Source organism: Nannospalax galili, unplaced genomic scaffold (genome assembly GCF_000622305.1).
Source record: "Nannospalax galili isolate Female #2095 unplaced genomic scaffold, S.galili_v1.0 scaffold742, whole genome shotgun sequence".
Lineage (NCBI taxonomy): Eukaryota > Metazoa > Chordata > Mammalia > Rodentia > Spalacidae > Nannospalax > Nannospalax galili.
Genome location: NW_008347401.1, coordinates 44322 through 60488, shown reverse-complemented (window position 1 = coordinate 60488; position 16167 = coordinate 44322). Strand labels below are relative to the sequence as shown.

The window sequence follows — 16167 nt, the reverse complement described above, 5'->3', positions numbered from 1 at the left end:
CATCCTCAGGGTAATTTTAGAAATTGAAAGTTATCTCCTGTACACATGAACTTTCCAGATCCTGTTGACTCAAGAGCTCAAATGGGTCATTTCAATGATCATGTAGAAACTAATGGTTTTTCATCTTTAGAAGAGAATTTACTTCAACAAGTGGAATCTCATGCAGAACCATTCACAGGACTTGACCCAGAAGACCTCCTTCAGTAGGGTCTGCTTCCTCATTTTGATGAATCAACATTTGGACAAGATAATTCAAATCATGTTTTAGATCATGACCTTGATCCGCAGTTTACTTCACATCTTGTAGCAAGGCCTTCTGACGTGACTCATACTCAGTCACAGTATCCAACTCGAGGCTGGCATTCCTCATTGTCTGATCATCAGCTTGTAAATGATAGAAACCGTCTATATTTACAGCCACAGCGCTGCCTGGGGTGGTGAAAAAGCAGAGGGCAAGCCTTTGTCTGATGCCAAAAATGTCTTCAGTAAAGAGGCCAAGAGGAAGGCCACCATCGTCCAAGAAGAGTGATGGTTCTGGGATATATACTAAGTTGCAGAATACCCAGGTGAGCGTCATGTCTGAGAAGAAGCCAAGAAAAAAAGGTGGAATCAGAAAGCAAGCAAGAAAAAGTGAACCGTTGCATATCCGAGGCCATAGCAAGAGCAAAAGAGCTTGGGGAACACAATATTCTATGAGTAATGAGCCCTGAAAACTTCCCTAGTGTTTCAGTTGAAGGAAAAGAAGATAAGAAAGGCAGAAGGATGAAACCTAAGCCAAAGGACAAGGACAACAAAAAAAGCAAAAGCTTGTTCAAAGTTGAAAGACAAGACAAAAATTGGGATTGTGATACTTCATGACAAGTCATTATCTACAGCAACAATGGACATTATCCTGATTTGGATTAGTTGATGACCTTTGGACATGGTGCAGTAATACCTGCTGCAGAGAAGCTGAATATCCTCCATTTGGAGTGGACAATCCAGATTCTTCCTGAATTTTCAAAATGACAGATCCAATGATGGATTTTTTTGATGATGCTAATCTTTTTAGTGAGACCTTAGAAGGTTTGTCAGATGATGCTTTTTTACAACCGGGACCTGTTTCATTAGTTTATGAATTGAACTTGGGTTCAGAATTTGAGCCTTTACACATAGACTCACTAAATCATGTTCAAGGTGCTCCAACACATCAGAGGATAACAGATTTTGAACAGTTAAATCAGTTTGACTCAACGAAATTTCATCAAGTTAATCAGGCTTTTGGCAGCCCAGCTGAACATGTGCTATCTCCACACTCTCAATTTAATTGCTCTCCACTCCACCCCCAAAACCAACCCAATGGTTTGTTTCAAGATGTAGCACCCAGGCATGTCTGTAGACATATAAATCAGGGATCTTAGCTTTATCAAAATTTTAGTTTCTCATTCTGGTGTAACAATTCCAGACTAAAATTACATACATTTCCTACTTTCTATATTATATAAATCAAAAAATATTGAAATCTTTTGACTTACGAGTTATATATCTTTCTAGAGGAGATTCTGAAATTCCCTCCCTAAGTATACTGCACTTAGTTATAACTATTCACAAATGGATTATAGACTGAGGCAACTGGCCCAGGTGAAGTCACCATAGACAGGGCTTTCAGACAGGAGCGTCTGGTGCATTCAGATGAATGAAGGCAAAGGGGTCTCAGAGTAGATAAGAGGGTCCAGCTTCATTAGAATTGCTGTAAGATTCCTAAGGCACCAACCACAGCAATCAAAGTCCCGCTCATTCCAGTGTCCTAAATTCAGGAAAAATGACATACCAAGGCTGTGTGTTCGACTTCGGTTTTGATTGTGAAGTGTGTGTATTTAGATTTGAAAAGTCTAATCCTACACCATATATTCTCAGATGGACTATTCAAAGGATTATTAATCATTTTTAATTAGTCAAAAAGAAGAAAAAATAGAAGAGTATATAGTTCAGGCTGTTTACACCCTCACAGTTTCTGTAATATTTATTTATGATCCCTCATTCCAAAAAGGTTTTCCAAACACTGTATCAAAAGAGGTGATTATTTAACTACGTAAATAATATCACATATATCTTAAGGCTGGCAGGGGTTTCACATGTGAGTCGCAAGTTCAATGTTTTTTCTTTAAACTGTATCACAGTTGTAACTGCTTCTTTCACTGCTAAGATTTTGTAGTCAATGTGACATCTTCGTCAGTTGTTTTCAAGGCCAATGAAGAGATCAGGCCAAATACTAATTGTTCATAGAATCATGAAGTCCCACAGCACTACTATTCCATTCCAACAAAAATGGTTTCATGGAATGTTTACACTCCATTGTTGAACTGAACAAGTCAATCTCAGAATATCATACTGAGTCAGTACAAAATAGTGTGCCAGTCAGAATCTACTTAGAATATGGAAACCACTATATGTATTCAAAATAGAAGAAATTGATAAGACAGTAATTACTTACATAACATAAAAGCAGAGAAACTGAACATAAGATGCTGAGTAACTCGGGAAATTGCAACAGTGGGAATTCCTTAGCACCTCTAGGGCTACGAATGAAAAGGGAGAAGATGGTTTTACCAAAGTGCAAGGGCACAGCTATCACTCAACAGTTGGAATGTACTGGTTTATAGCAAGCCAATAGGAAGGAGCTGGGTCCATGGAGTGTAGGGCTGGCTGTTCTTTAGATGACAGACAACATAGGGTGTAAGGAGGGATGCAGCTGCTTCTACAGGTGCTGCTCCAACCAGGTCCTCCCACTTCTGCCTGCTGTGTTTTTAGTATTCAGAAAGCTACTACGATCTAAATACTGAGTTCTAGTAATTTATTACTTATGTACACTATATCAGTGGTTAATATTTATTTACAATGCATATAGGATTGCTTCTTTGTCTTTACTACTGTACACTGTGAGACCACCTATGAAATATTAAGCAGAAATACTAATAACGAACACCTTCATAATTTTTTTTACTGGAAAGGGAAACTCTTCAACATTTAATCAATCAGTACAACGTTTGCAGCAGGCACCCAGTGCTTTCAAGGTTACGCACAGCAAAGAATTTTCAGCTCATGAATCACTTCATTGATTTCTACCATTTCTACTGCTATTGAAATTGCTGGTGCTCTTCAAAGACTGTTTTATTGAAGTATGCTTTACATACCAAGATCATTACATAATTTGTACAATTTCATAACTTTATAGAAAAGCATGCAACCTTGAAAGCATCACTATCATGTATGTCACAACACATCAAACATCTCCAAAGTGTTCACATACCGGCCTTGTTAATTACATTTTTACATGTGAAATAAGTTCACCTAAGATTTACACTTAGCAAATATCTAAAGATTTAGCGTTATATTATCTAAGGCTTACTCATCTTTTGCAACCGAAACTCTTATACCCTTTGACCAATATGTTCCCATTTCTTCCTCCCAATAGTGCCTGAAAAAGACAATTCTTGCTCTATTTCTGTGAGTTTGACTTTTTGTTGTCATGTAAATGGGAGCTATGTAATATTAAGCAATGTGGGTCTGGATCATACACACCAATATTATGAGATGCAGCTAAAACAATACTGAGGAAGAAATGGAAAACAGCAAATCCCTGCACTCAAAAGTGACAGCTCTCAAATCAAAATTTTATAACCCCAAGGAACTGACAAAAGAAGGAGCAACTAAGCCCAATGACAGCAGAAAGAAGGAAAAGAATAAATATCAGAGTGGAAATAGAAGGAATAAACAATAAAGTAGAAAAACCCAACTTACTGAGAAATTGCCTTTTGAAAACATTGAGCAAGATCTGCAAACTGTTACCTAGACAAAAAGAAAGAAAAGGAAGAACCAGATGAGCAATAACACAAAGAGGAGGCAGTATAACCAAGGCTGTAGGAGTAAGAAATATGAGACTAGTCTTGTTGAATTTTTATTCTATTCATTTTCAGTGTATGTGTATAACTGTTTTGCTTCCATATATGTAAGTGTACTACATGCATTTAGTACCCGTGGAGGCCAGAAGAGGGCATCAGACCCCTAGAACTGGAGTTTCAGAGCATTGTTAGAGGCCATGTGGGTGTTGGGAACCAAACCCAGGTCTTCTGCAAAAGCAGCCAGTGCTCTTAAACATTAAGCCATCTCTCTAGTCCCCTAATTTTTAAAATATAATCTTATTTTAAATTGCTGATCCCTTTTCTCCAGGTTACACCACACACTATTACGTCTATGAATTTCACATAAATAATATTTCTCCTTTTCATTTTCATTATATGTTTTGGAATTAAACTTTTAAATTTAGTATATAAATTGCTACATTGCTTGACGTTTTTGTGTAATTTTTCTCATCTGTTTATTTATGTTGTATTTTTGCCCTTTCATTTGATCTTGTTTTCTCTTTATCAAATTAGATTCCTATGTTGAACAAATCATGCCATATTCTTCCTAGTGAACATGTAAAATAATTTTCTTGAATTTTTTTCATCAAATATACAAAAATATTTTCATTGAAATATAGTATAAATTGCCTAAAACAAAATTATATGGAAGCCAGGTATGAAAACACAACTGTAATCCAAACTCCTCTGGAGATGTGGGAAAGTCATGGATTTGAGTTCGGTTTAGACTACATAACAAATTTTGGGGCTCTTGAAAATACAATGGATGTCTTCAACCCTGGTTAAACAGAGAGACCATCCGCACTTCCCCACACCACCCAGTTACAAAAGAGAAACAATGTGAGATGATGCCCCAGCTAATGTTCCATAGCATTTTGGGAGTATTATCTTTGCTTCAGTCTTCTAAATATGCTCTCCTTTACTCTAAAAAGAAAACAAAAACCTCTTTATAGGCTTGATATCACCTTTAGCAATTATAAATGCGAACTAAAGAAAGAACAAGTAGATCAACAATTTCAGGACAAGCACAGCCCCTTTAACCTGTGTGCTGGTAGAATTCTATGATTGCCCTTCCTATAACTGGCTACATTGCTGAATGTAATTTAGAGTTTCTTCTTAAGAATCTGGCCAAGTGTGTTAAATATGTTTCTGGAGTGAAGAAAGAACCTAAGTTCTGTCTATCATCCATCTATCTATCTGTCCATCTACCTAACTGTCCATCTGTATGTGAATGTTAATGTTTCATCTCACATGCACAGAATATTTATTTTAGGAAATACATACACAGAACGTCTGAAGTAGTGTCCCAATTCCTCAGTAACGTATGAGTAGGAAATTAATTTTGATTTTTTTAATATGTTCTGATTTAAGGCACTTTCATAAAACAAATCAATTTCTGATTCATTTAAAGTTTATGTATACAAATTGCTAAATAGTTCAATAATGTAGTGACAAATGGTCATCCTATATACAAAAGGGTATATGGTTTAGGCATAACAGGGTGAAATCTTTTGGTTTCCAAAAAAAAAAACATAGAAAATTTAATATTAAATAAAATAAATCAGGCACAACTTCTGGCAGGATCTCACTCATGTGTGAAAGTTAAAAATGTGATCTCATAGTTTCCAGAGGCTCAGGTGTGGGAATAGGGATGAGAAGATGTTGATCAATTGATATTCATTTACAATTAGAGAAAAGGAATAATTTTTGTTCTATTGCAAAGTAGGGTGACTATACTTCATTATAAAATTGTGTATTTAAAAATATCTAGAAGAAGAATTTGAATGTTCAATCACAAAGAAATGACAGATGTTTGAAGTGATTAGATCCAGTCATTATTTTGGTTTGATCATTACACAAAGTATATATGTACTAAAAACCTCACTATACCCCATAAATTTGTGTCAATTAATGACTGTTAACAAAGATAGATATCTATTTTTATTTCTAGATCTTTTTAAAACATTCGTGTACCTATATGGCAATAATGCAATAGGAAAGGATATTAGAATATACAGTACAAATAAAAATATTCATTTATTGAGAACCACCCTCAAGTTTTACTATTTCATTTCTCAAATATACCTGGATTTTAGTCCCAAGTTCTTTGGAGAATGTTGTAAAGGCTTCTTCAGCAGCATCTGGTACAGATTACTACAGATGTAGCTGGCAGAAAGATGAAGGACTTTGGTACCAATCCTTTGTATGTTATTTAATTCTCTACTGCAAAACCCAAGTGTATTTGTGCTCTGAATAAAACACAAATATACTGAGAGCCAGAGAAAGGCAAGAATTTAATCAATTTACTGTTTCTTCCTATGATGTTTTTGCTACATGGGTAGAAGTTTGATTATATCTGAAGGGCCAATAGGAAAGTTTTCTGTATACTTGAGTGGTTTACTGCCTGCCAGTTTCATTGCTGAGCTATGACCTCTTTTTCTCTTGCAGTGAGGATAAAGAAGCTTTTGAATTACCTGGAAATGAATGCCAGGGTAGATAAGAGTGTAGAAAATGAAACTCAAAATTTATTCATTAATTCCATGAGCAGTTGGTTGCTTAAAAAGTGTCAGACATTGTGGTACACTCTATGGGATCCAAGGACATTTAGATACCTCTTGAAATTCAAGATGCTTGCGGTCTACTGGCGAGAAAATACAATCCTCAGTGTGTCTGTACAAATATAGATTATTTTTATTTCCCTAATAATAAAATTTACAAAATGAATGTCTAAGGCTAATGAGTAACATAATATGGTTTCCTAAGCTTAAGGTGAAGAATCTTGCTCTCCTACTTTTTATGTTCTTATTAAAATTCAAGAAATAAGTAAAGAAAAGGGGTTAACAAATTACACTCTACAAATCTTGAAGAAACAACCATGTTACATAGGTATAAGATCAAGTCTTATCTGAAAAGACTAAAATAGCGGAAACATCAAACAAGAGTAAAGCACACTAAATTTAATTTAAAGCTCACTGATAAAATGTGGAAAATTAGGCAATAGGAGGTGTCTCATGCTTCTTTTCCCTAATCTCTTGCCTGTTTTAAAACAAATTCCCAGTCATCTTGAAAGTATAATGAATGTATTCAAAATTATTTTGAAATCATGAAACAGGCAGTTGTATTTTGTCCTATGAACCATGAAATGAGTGTTGGAGGAAGAAATTTCCTTCTCAAGATCACATCTGTTTCATTTCAACATGAGCTGGAGTCTCTTACGAAAAGTCACAGTGAGGGATAAGGTTTGATTACACACATTATGGTTTCAGAGCTACATTCCTCCTGATGTGTGTTTATTATAGAATTCATTTATTAAAAGAATTTAAATTCAGATGATTCATTTGGTTTGGGGGTTGAATTTCATGAATGCAGCACCTTCTGTAATAACATTCAAGTGAGCACTGTTGAAGTTTATTTAAATACAAAATACTTTAAACTAAAAAGCAGACCTATAGCAAGCTCTTCCCATAATGGCTATATGAAGAAGCAATTTCAACCATAGATAAAAAGTTGACATTTTAAAAACTAGAACATATTTAGAAATAATTTCTTTTAACCCTTTGAAAATAAAAGGATGAGATATTTGCAAAATGTCCATGTTTGAGTAAGTGCTGTGAAGGCAAGAACTTCAAGTTTGTGGCTTTCTTACTTGAAGATGTTCCTTCACTAGTTTATGCATTGGTAATAAGCAACGTCACTGTCTTAACATGAATGTTGCAGTGCTGACAGCATAGGAAATATTGTCCACATGTGAGTGATTCCAGGAAGCCCAATACCTACAAATGGACAGAAATGAAAGAGAGCCTTCCTTTGAAAGACAGCTGGTCTTAATGGTTCTTGCATGCTTGCTCCAGTGTGTTTTTAAGTGTACAGATGGGTGGGAGACTCATGGGCAGAATTTGGGATTCATGATAAGACCTGAGACAAGTCTAAAATAAAACTCTTTGTCACTTCTGTTCAGTCTTTAAATGGTCAATTCACAGGCATGGTGGAGAGTCCTAAAGTATCAATATAAAGACTAACAAGACACAGAAAACAATACAAAAGTAAACGCAACCATCAACAGGTACCACCCACGGGGAGAAAGATTTCCAAGTTTTTCCTTAGTAAATTAAGTGTCTTCTATAACAAGGTAAGACAAAAAAAACCTCAGTAGAAAAATATATCAAATATTTAAAAACCACTATATTCTAAAAAAAATTTAAAGTTGCCGGTGGAAGGTGTGTGGGCAGATAAAGAAAACGTGATGTATGAACAGAAGTTACACAGGGTTCTAAAAAGCACATTTCTCCGGCAGGAGAGATACAACTATCACAAAGGTAGTATTCTGAGGGGAAGATTTATCCTTTGCACTCTGGCTATGCTGACCCCTGCAAGTTCCCAAATGTGGGAAACTCAACCACATAATTTGTCATAGTGAAGGACTGTGTTCCCTCTCTCCACAGGAAGGAAAAGATTGACTGATCAGGCTGAATGACTGATTAGAACTTCACCAGTGTGGAGAGTTGAACTGTTGCAGATCAAAGTCAAATTATCTCGAACTGACATTAGCTGCTTCGTGAGCCATTCATTGCTGTTGACTTTTCCTGGGAAAAAGGTGCGCAAACGTCTACTAACCAAGATAGAGCATCAAGCCAGATCAAAGTAACAATTCTGCCAAATTACAAGTTGGCAAACCAATGAATTTATTGGAGTACTTGTAGGGCTATGGGTGAGGGGTTGCTTCCAGGAGTAGGAACAACTGAAAGGCAGTTGTGTCACTGAAAATCCCACCCCTGTATGAGCGATGACTCACTTGTGGATGCTCCAAACTGGAGCTCTGGGCATCATTTGCAGGCTGCTCTGCTGGTTGGAGAATCTCTTCTCTCAGCCACTGTTCACTTCTGCTATAACCTGGGGATGTGTTTCTGGGATTTTGGGAAGTCCCTTCTTGATCACCCAGGTCCCCTTGGGGTTCCCAGTCACATTAACAAAATAAGTTAGGAATAGACTCAAATAGAAGCTCAAAGACAATTTTATTGGAATTTTAAAGACAAACACTCAGGGTAGGCAAGCTGTGAATCTCAGCCAGCTGCTCAGAGCATGAGGAGGGAAGGTAGGAGGAAAAATAATCTCTGTTGCTTGAGTTAGGCAAGCGAAGAGGTCAGTCACATGGTGGTACGGCAGTCACATGGTGCGGAGGGGAGCTTTAGAGAAAGAGTAAGGAAGCCTTAAGTACCAGAAAAAGCACACCTAGATTCTGGCCAGTATCAAAAAGGAAAAGACAAAAAAAAGGAAAAAGGAAAAGTTATACCTTTTTGAGTCTCAGAAGCATAGGGGTGGCCAGCCACACCTCATTGCTGCTCTGCTTATAGAGACTGCCCTGAGGTTGACAGGAATTCTGGGAAGGAAAAGTACAGAAGCTCCTTAAAGGACTAATTAATCCACCTAGCTCTTTAGCGTGGCTTAAGGTAAACCCACTTTCCTAGGGGTGGTCCCTTGGCCTGGGGTTTGATCGGGTCCAACTGGAATGCTAAGTCTCCACTCAGGCAGGAGAGTCCATTCTGTTGGCCATAAGCTTTCTCTGAATGAACCTTTATGGACTATCTCCTCTAGCAGATGAACCTTGGAAATCATGTTAATTTTTAGCTTTCCCACACTGTGAAGTTCCTTTAATTCATGACTCTCTTGAGCTTCGGCCTACATCTTGCTGACAGTGTTCACATCCAGTTCCAATGCATGAGGATAGCGATTTGGACTATGAGATAAATATCTCAAATGTGTACTTAGTACACCTGTAGTTTCTATCACCTAGACGCCATGCGTGTGGTCAGTGACTACAAAAGTTTGTAACCACTTCCATGTTGGTGTCTGCTGTTTGGAGCAGCAGGCATCAGTGTTCTTATTTCATACTTACACACTTGACTCATAAATTATCTTACTCTTTTTGAGTAGGAGTTGTTTTGCTCTAGCAGTTTTGGTGCTTGAATGTGTGGCTCCAAGGACTATCCACTTTCACAGAGACGTTAACTGGATCTGCGTCAAGTACCAGCCCAGTTTTTTTTGTCCAACTTTGTGTGTCGTTGGTGGTGAGTTCTCAGGCCTGGCCTTTGCTTTGGTTTGGTTGATGATCTGTTGGTTTATTCTGAGCTGGTCATTTGGTGTCCTCTTGCTTTGTTTCAGACTCCAAGTTAGAACATTTGATTTTTGATCTTTGCATGTTTTCAGAGTATTAATTCAGAGAATTGGTGTATTCGTGAGCATGTGGGTATTCTCACACTCTTCTAGCATCTACCTGCATTCTCTCTCTCTGCTCTTTGGTGTGTTGAAAACTTGCCCTTCCTAGTTTAGATATTTTGTGAGCACATGGTAATAGAAATATTGAGGTAAGAGACACTTGTTCCCTTATTACTAACCTATGAACCAGAGTTTTCTAAATTTTAAAATTAATTCAAACTTTACACTTTTAAAGACAGAGAAAGACATTATAACCACACACAGAATGTATTGCTTGGAAAACTGCATTCATTAAAAAAGTCACACCCATGTTGAAGATTCTACAAGACAAAGAGACTGATGGGGAATTTGTTATTTAACAAAACCCGAATCCGTGCCCCATGCTGTAATTACTCATATTTGGCTTGGAATAAATGATCCCTTATTCTAGTTTGCATTCTATTGTGATAAAGCACTAACCAAAAGCAACCGGGGAAGGAAAGTGTTTATTTCATCTCTGAGGTCACTGTTCATCACAAAGGCAAGAACACAAACGGGAACTGATCATAGAGCAATGCTGCTTACTGGCTTGTTCCCCCTGACTTGCTCAACTACATTTTTGTATAGCCTAGGTCTTCCTTCCCAGAGATGGTACCACCCACAGTGGGCTGGGACCTGACATATCAACTAGCAACTGACAAAATCCCTTCCAGACATGGCCCTAGGCCAATCTGATGGAGGAAACTTCTCAACTGGGTTCTCTCTTCTCAGGTGTACCAAGTTGAGAACTGAAACTGTCCACACACGCACTAGGGTAAGAACTGCAATTGTGATACCAGGTGTATATATACAATGGCCATATTATTCAGCCATAAAGAAGAATGAAAGCCTGCCTTAAAAAACTGGAAAACAAGGTAATTTAAATTCAGTGAAGGTAAATGAATAAAATAGCAATGATAAAGTTACAAATAGGCTAAAGTGCCAACGAACTACAGAAACCAATGTGAATAAAATTTGGTGAATTTCAATGTGAATCATTCAATGAAACCAAGTTAATTTCATAGAGACCAATAAAATTGGAAAAGCCTCTTAGCTGACCAAGAAAAGAAGCATAAAGCACAATTCAAACATCAGCAATAAAGGAGGAGGTGTCCACATGGTTCTATCAATCAAAACGGTAAACTAAGACCACAAATTTATTGCCATAAATTTGACAATTTACAGAAAGTAGACACAGTCCTTGAAATATTAATCATAAAAATAGCATAAAGCAAATAAAATTTAAGTATTTCTGTGTATGTTAAGTATAATAAATTTGTAACTAGGACCTGAACATTGGGTTCATAAATAATATAAAGTCATTTTGGCACATTAACTCTTTTGTAATCTTCATGTGTTTACATAATAACTACTGGACCTCTTGAGTGAATTTTTTAGGCTTTTATTATATAAGGGCAATAGACATAGTCAACCATATTTTCATACACTAGTAACAAAGAATGGGAAAAGTAAACTAAAAGCTAATTTTCTTTAAAATACGATAAATTACTGAAAAATACCAGTATTGAGGGGGCTGGAGCGATGATTCAGTGGTTAAGGGCACTTGGTGCTCTTGCAGAGGACCTGGGTTCAGTTCCTAGTCCCTACATGGTGGTTCACACGTTCACAACTGTCTGTAACTTCAGTTACGGAGGATCTGACATGTTCTTCTAAACTCTGCAGCACTCCATCTGAGGTACTCGCAGGGGAGTAAAAGAATGGCAGGCATTGCAAGTTTTCTCTTCTGAGAACATATATTCGCATATGTGACATGAGACCAGAAAAGGAATTATATGGGAGGAGAAAGGGAGGAGAAGAAGAGGCCAAGGGGAAAGAGGGTCAGGGGTGAGCATGCACACCGTGCCAGGACACCTGTGTGAAGGTCCTAGGACAGGCCTCCTATATTAAACTTCACCCACCCGAGGTTCAGGGACCATTGTGAAGACGGGGCAGAGAGATTGTAAGAGCCAGCGGAGGAGGTGCATGACCACCTGGAAATAAAGTCTTATAGGCTCCTGGGACCTTGCACATATGAACTTAAAACAATGGTGACAACATGCATAAGACTCGTGCAAACTCAAGCAGACAAAACCCCAGCAGAGAACTGTGAAAATGGGCAGTAGGCCCCAATCTTAGCTGAAGAACTATTATTGGCAGCTGATTACTGCTGAGTGAGGAAGAGCTGATGTTCTTAAAAGGAGGTACTCCAGAAAGACTGGCTAGGCCCCGGTGGATAAACTTGCACTGAAGCGCATCTGGGTACAATAACTTGATTCGATAGGCCTCAACATAGATGAAAGAACGCATGATATCCAGTGGCGAGGGGCGGGTATGGGAGCATGCCAACAGAGAAAAGGGAGTAAAGATGGTTAAGATGTGTATGATATATACAAAAATTCACTTTGAATTATACACACACACAAAAGAAAATGTCAGAATGAAAGCCATTACTTTGTAAGCTAACTAGAAATTTATTAAAAATTGAAAGGTAGCCATAAAGGATTGGGTCTTTTTCTTTTTTATTGAGCTTTCATACATTTCATACAACAGTTCTCAATCAAAATCAGACCCCTTTCCCCATCCATAGCCCCCGACTGGACCTCATGTCCTCCTCCATCCACCCCCCCACCAGACCTCATGCATTCCACCATATATGTTAAAATTTTTTGTTATTGTGTCTTTTCATGTCACATGGTAAGAATTCATATACATTTTTTTTATCTGCCTTTTTTTTTTAGTTTGGTTTAAGTCTTAATTTTTTGTTTTTGGTAACCTGGTCTTAGTTTCCCTATCTCTTAAATTGTGCACTGGTAAAAAACCATATAGTTATTTAATATACACAGTTATACTTGCCTCATACAAAAATTTAAAATGACAATAAATGAATATTTAATGGTCCTAAATAAACATATCTTAAAATATTAAATACTATTTAAGATGAGGTTAGAAATACTATTGCATTTTCTTCTAGTACATTACCATATCCTCTCAATTTTCTCCATCCTTGGCTTCTTCCTATTACCGAGACTCAGGTCAGCTAAGCGCACCCTTCTACTCTCTGGAGCCGTAATAACTGCCCTTCGCTCACTGTCCTCCCAGCCCATCCTTCTACCACCCTTTCCCATCTTGCTAGTATTTATTGCATCTTATTCTTACCTAGTAAAATCTTCTCATCTTACTCTTTTAAAAAAATCTTTCCATGCCCCGCCCCATGCTGCCTGATTCCCTTTGTCCAAGTCTATCACTCCAAGTGGAAGCACTGCCAGGATGCCTGATAAACTGCCCTCCAAAGTTGTGAATATTGACCTGGCTGCCTGGGGCGCAAAGGCCCTGGACATTGTGGAGAATGAGATACCAGGTTTGATGTGCATGCAGGAGATGTACTGACTTCCAAGCAACTGAAGGGAGCTTGCATTGCTGACTGCCTGAACATGACTGTGGAGGCTGATGTCCTCATTGAAACTTGAGACTCTAGTTGCTGAGGTGTGGTGGTCCAGCTGCAGCATTTTCTCTACTCAGGACCATGTGGTAGTTGCCATTGCCAAGGCTGACCTTCCAGTGTATTCCTGGAAGAGGTGAAATAGATGAGGAGTGCCTGTGGTGCATTGAGAAAACACTTCCCTTCAAGAATGGAGCCTTCAACATGATTCTGGATGATGGTGGTGACCTCACCAACATCATCAGCACCAAGTACTCACAGCTTCCATCAGGCATCTGAGGCATCTCTGAGGAGACCATGACTGGGGTTCATAACCTGTACAAGAGGATGGCCAATGGGATACTGAAGGTGTCTTTCATCAATGTCAAGGATTCTGTCACCAAGAACAAGTTTGACAATCTTTATGGCTGCCAGAGTCCCTCATAGACGGCATCACATGGACCACAGATGTGATGATGCCAGCAAAGTGGTGGTAGTAGCAAGCTATGATGATGTGGGCAAGGGCTGTGCTCAGGCTCTGAGGGGTTTGGGGGTCAGAGTCATCATCACCTACATTGACCTATTCATTGCACTGCAGGCTGCCATGGAGGGCTATGAGGTGACCACCATGGATGAGGCCTGTAAGGAGGGCAACATCTTTGTCATCAGAGGCTCTATGGATATCGTCCTTGGCCAGGACCGATGAAGGGTGATGCCATTGGGTGTAACACTGGACACACTGATGTGGAGACTGACATGAAGTGGATCAGTGAGAACACTGTACAGAGAGTGAACATCACGCCCAGGTGAGCCTCTACTGGCATGCCTAATTATCCTGCTGGGTCTGGTCTGGCTGGTCAACCTGGGTTGTGTCATGGGTCACTCGAGCTTCCCAACGAGCAATTCCTACACCAATCAAGTGATGGTACAGATTGAGCTGTGGACCCGCTGGGACAAATATCCTGCTGGGGTCACTTCCTGCCTAAGAGAGCTGGGTGAGGCAATGGCTGATGCCTGTCTGGGCATGCCAAAGGTGAAGCTGACAAAGGTGACTGAGAAGCAGGCCCCTAGGCGAGCCCTTGAAGCCTGATCACCACTGCTAATGAGAACCAGGACTGCCCCTCACCTTCAGCTGTCACCCTTGTTCCGGCCTCACCACTACTCCCAAAAGCAAATGGCACCAACTTTGCAACTGTGGCCACTCCTGGCACTGGTCACTCCGTTTGGGCCTCTGTTGTGTCCTTCATACTGCTACAAGTGTAGCAAGAGGAATTGAGAGGCTCCTGATGGAGATACAAGGGAGCCATCCCACAGGGGACATTGAAATCAGGGGTCTTAGATGTCTTTAGGCTGGAAGTTGTTAGTGGTGATTATAAGGCCATGCGCTTTACCATCGAGGTCCTCACTTGGTCGTTAGATCTGTGTGCTTGGTCTACAGTTTCCCAGTTTTCTTAGCTTATGCTCTGAGAAGGCACTCAATCAAAGGACAAGGAACCATTGGAGCTTGAATGTTCCTGTAAGCTTGGCTTGGTTCGTGCTGAACCTTCTTTTACACCTCAGAATACTGAGGTTGGTGCTTTCAGTCCCTATTTCACAGAGGTAGAAGAGATTGTTAAAAGATAACCAAAAGGGGCTGGAGAGGTGGCTCAGCAGTTAAGAGCACTGACTACTCTTGCAGAGGACCCAGGTTCGATTCCCAGCACCCACAAGGCGGCTTCGAACAGTCCTTAACTCCAGTTCCAGGGGAATCTGAAGCCCTCTTCTGACCTCTGCAGCGTTGCATGACGCGGGTGCATTCACATCCATGCAGGCAATACACTCGTATACATAAAATAAAAATAATAAAATGTTAAAAATAAAAAAAGATAACCAAGAAAGGACAAGAGAAGTGACAGCCAGAGGTTGAGAGTGGCAAAACAAGCAAACAAACAAACAACAGAAGAGGCCACCATTTGCCACCACCTTGTAATGTGAAGGCTCTGCTCCTATCACAACAACATTCAGTTACAAAGAGATTAATTTGGTTTATTGTCTATGCCATGTCGAGAATGTCAAATGAAGGAAGGTAGATAAATTAAAAATTTCTGGTACCTAAAATAATATCTTCCCATGATTTGATGTCAGTCTTATATATCATATTCAGTTAAGGGAATTTTAGTTTTTGGTGGTATATTTCCCAGTTCCAGTACATATGGTTTTTTAGACAGGGCCTCTCTCTAGCCCCAGCTGGCCTAGAGCTCACTATGTAGACCAGGCTGGCCTTGATTTCCTAGAGGTCTGCCTCCCTCTACCTCCAGAGTGCTGGGATTAAAGACGTGTACCACCAGCCCCAGTATATACATTTTTTAAACCTTTAGTTGATACTGTTCCTTTTATACTTAAAGTACTTCTATGATTTTAATATTTCCTATTTGCATATTGAAATTGAGTTTGATTTCTGCCGCCTCAATCAATCCTTTGCTGCAAGTCTCAGATGGTGATGAACACCCTTGTATTTGAACCTTTGTATTTGTTTGTGTGAACCTCTGAAAGAAGCATAAGGAACAAGGATGCATATGAGTTAGAATTAGGAACTTAGATTCATTTTCTGAATCTGTTAAGATCTAGCAGTGAAGT

At 39.0% G+C, this 16167-nt stretch overlaps 1 non-coding gene and 1 pseudogene across 1 annotated transcript; both read left to right on the top strand.

Moving 5' to 3' along the window:
- Positions 1–8181: 8181 nt before the first annotated feature.
- LOC115072192 lies at positions 8182–8342 on the top strand. The gene has a single exon (XR_003851261.1). It is a non-coding gene; the product is annotated as a U1 spliceosomal RNA (small nuclear RNA).
- Positions 8343–13400: 5058 nt separating this feature from the next.
- Positions 13401–14641, top strand: LOC103742889 (annotated as a pseudogene).
- The last annotated feature ends 1526 nt before the right edge of the window (positions 14642–16167 follow it).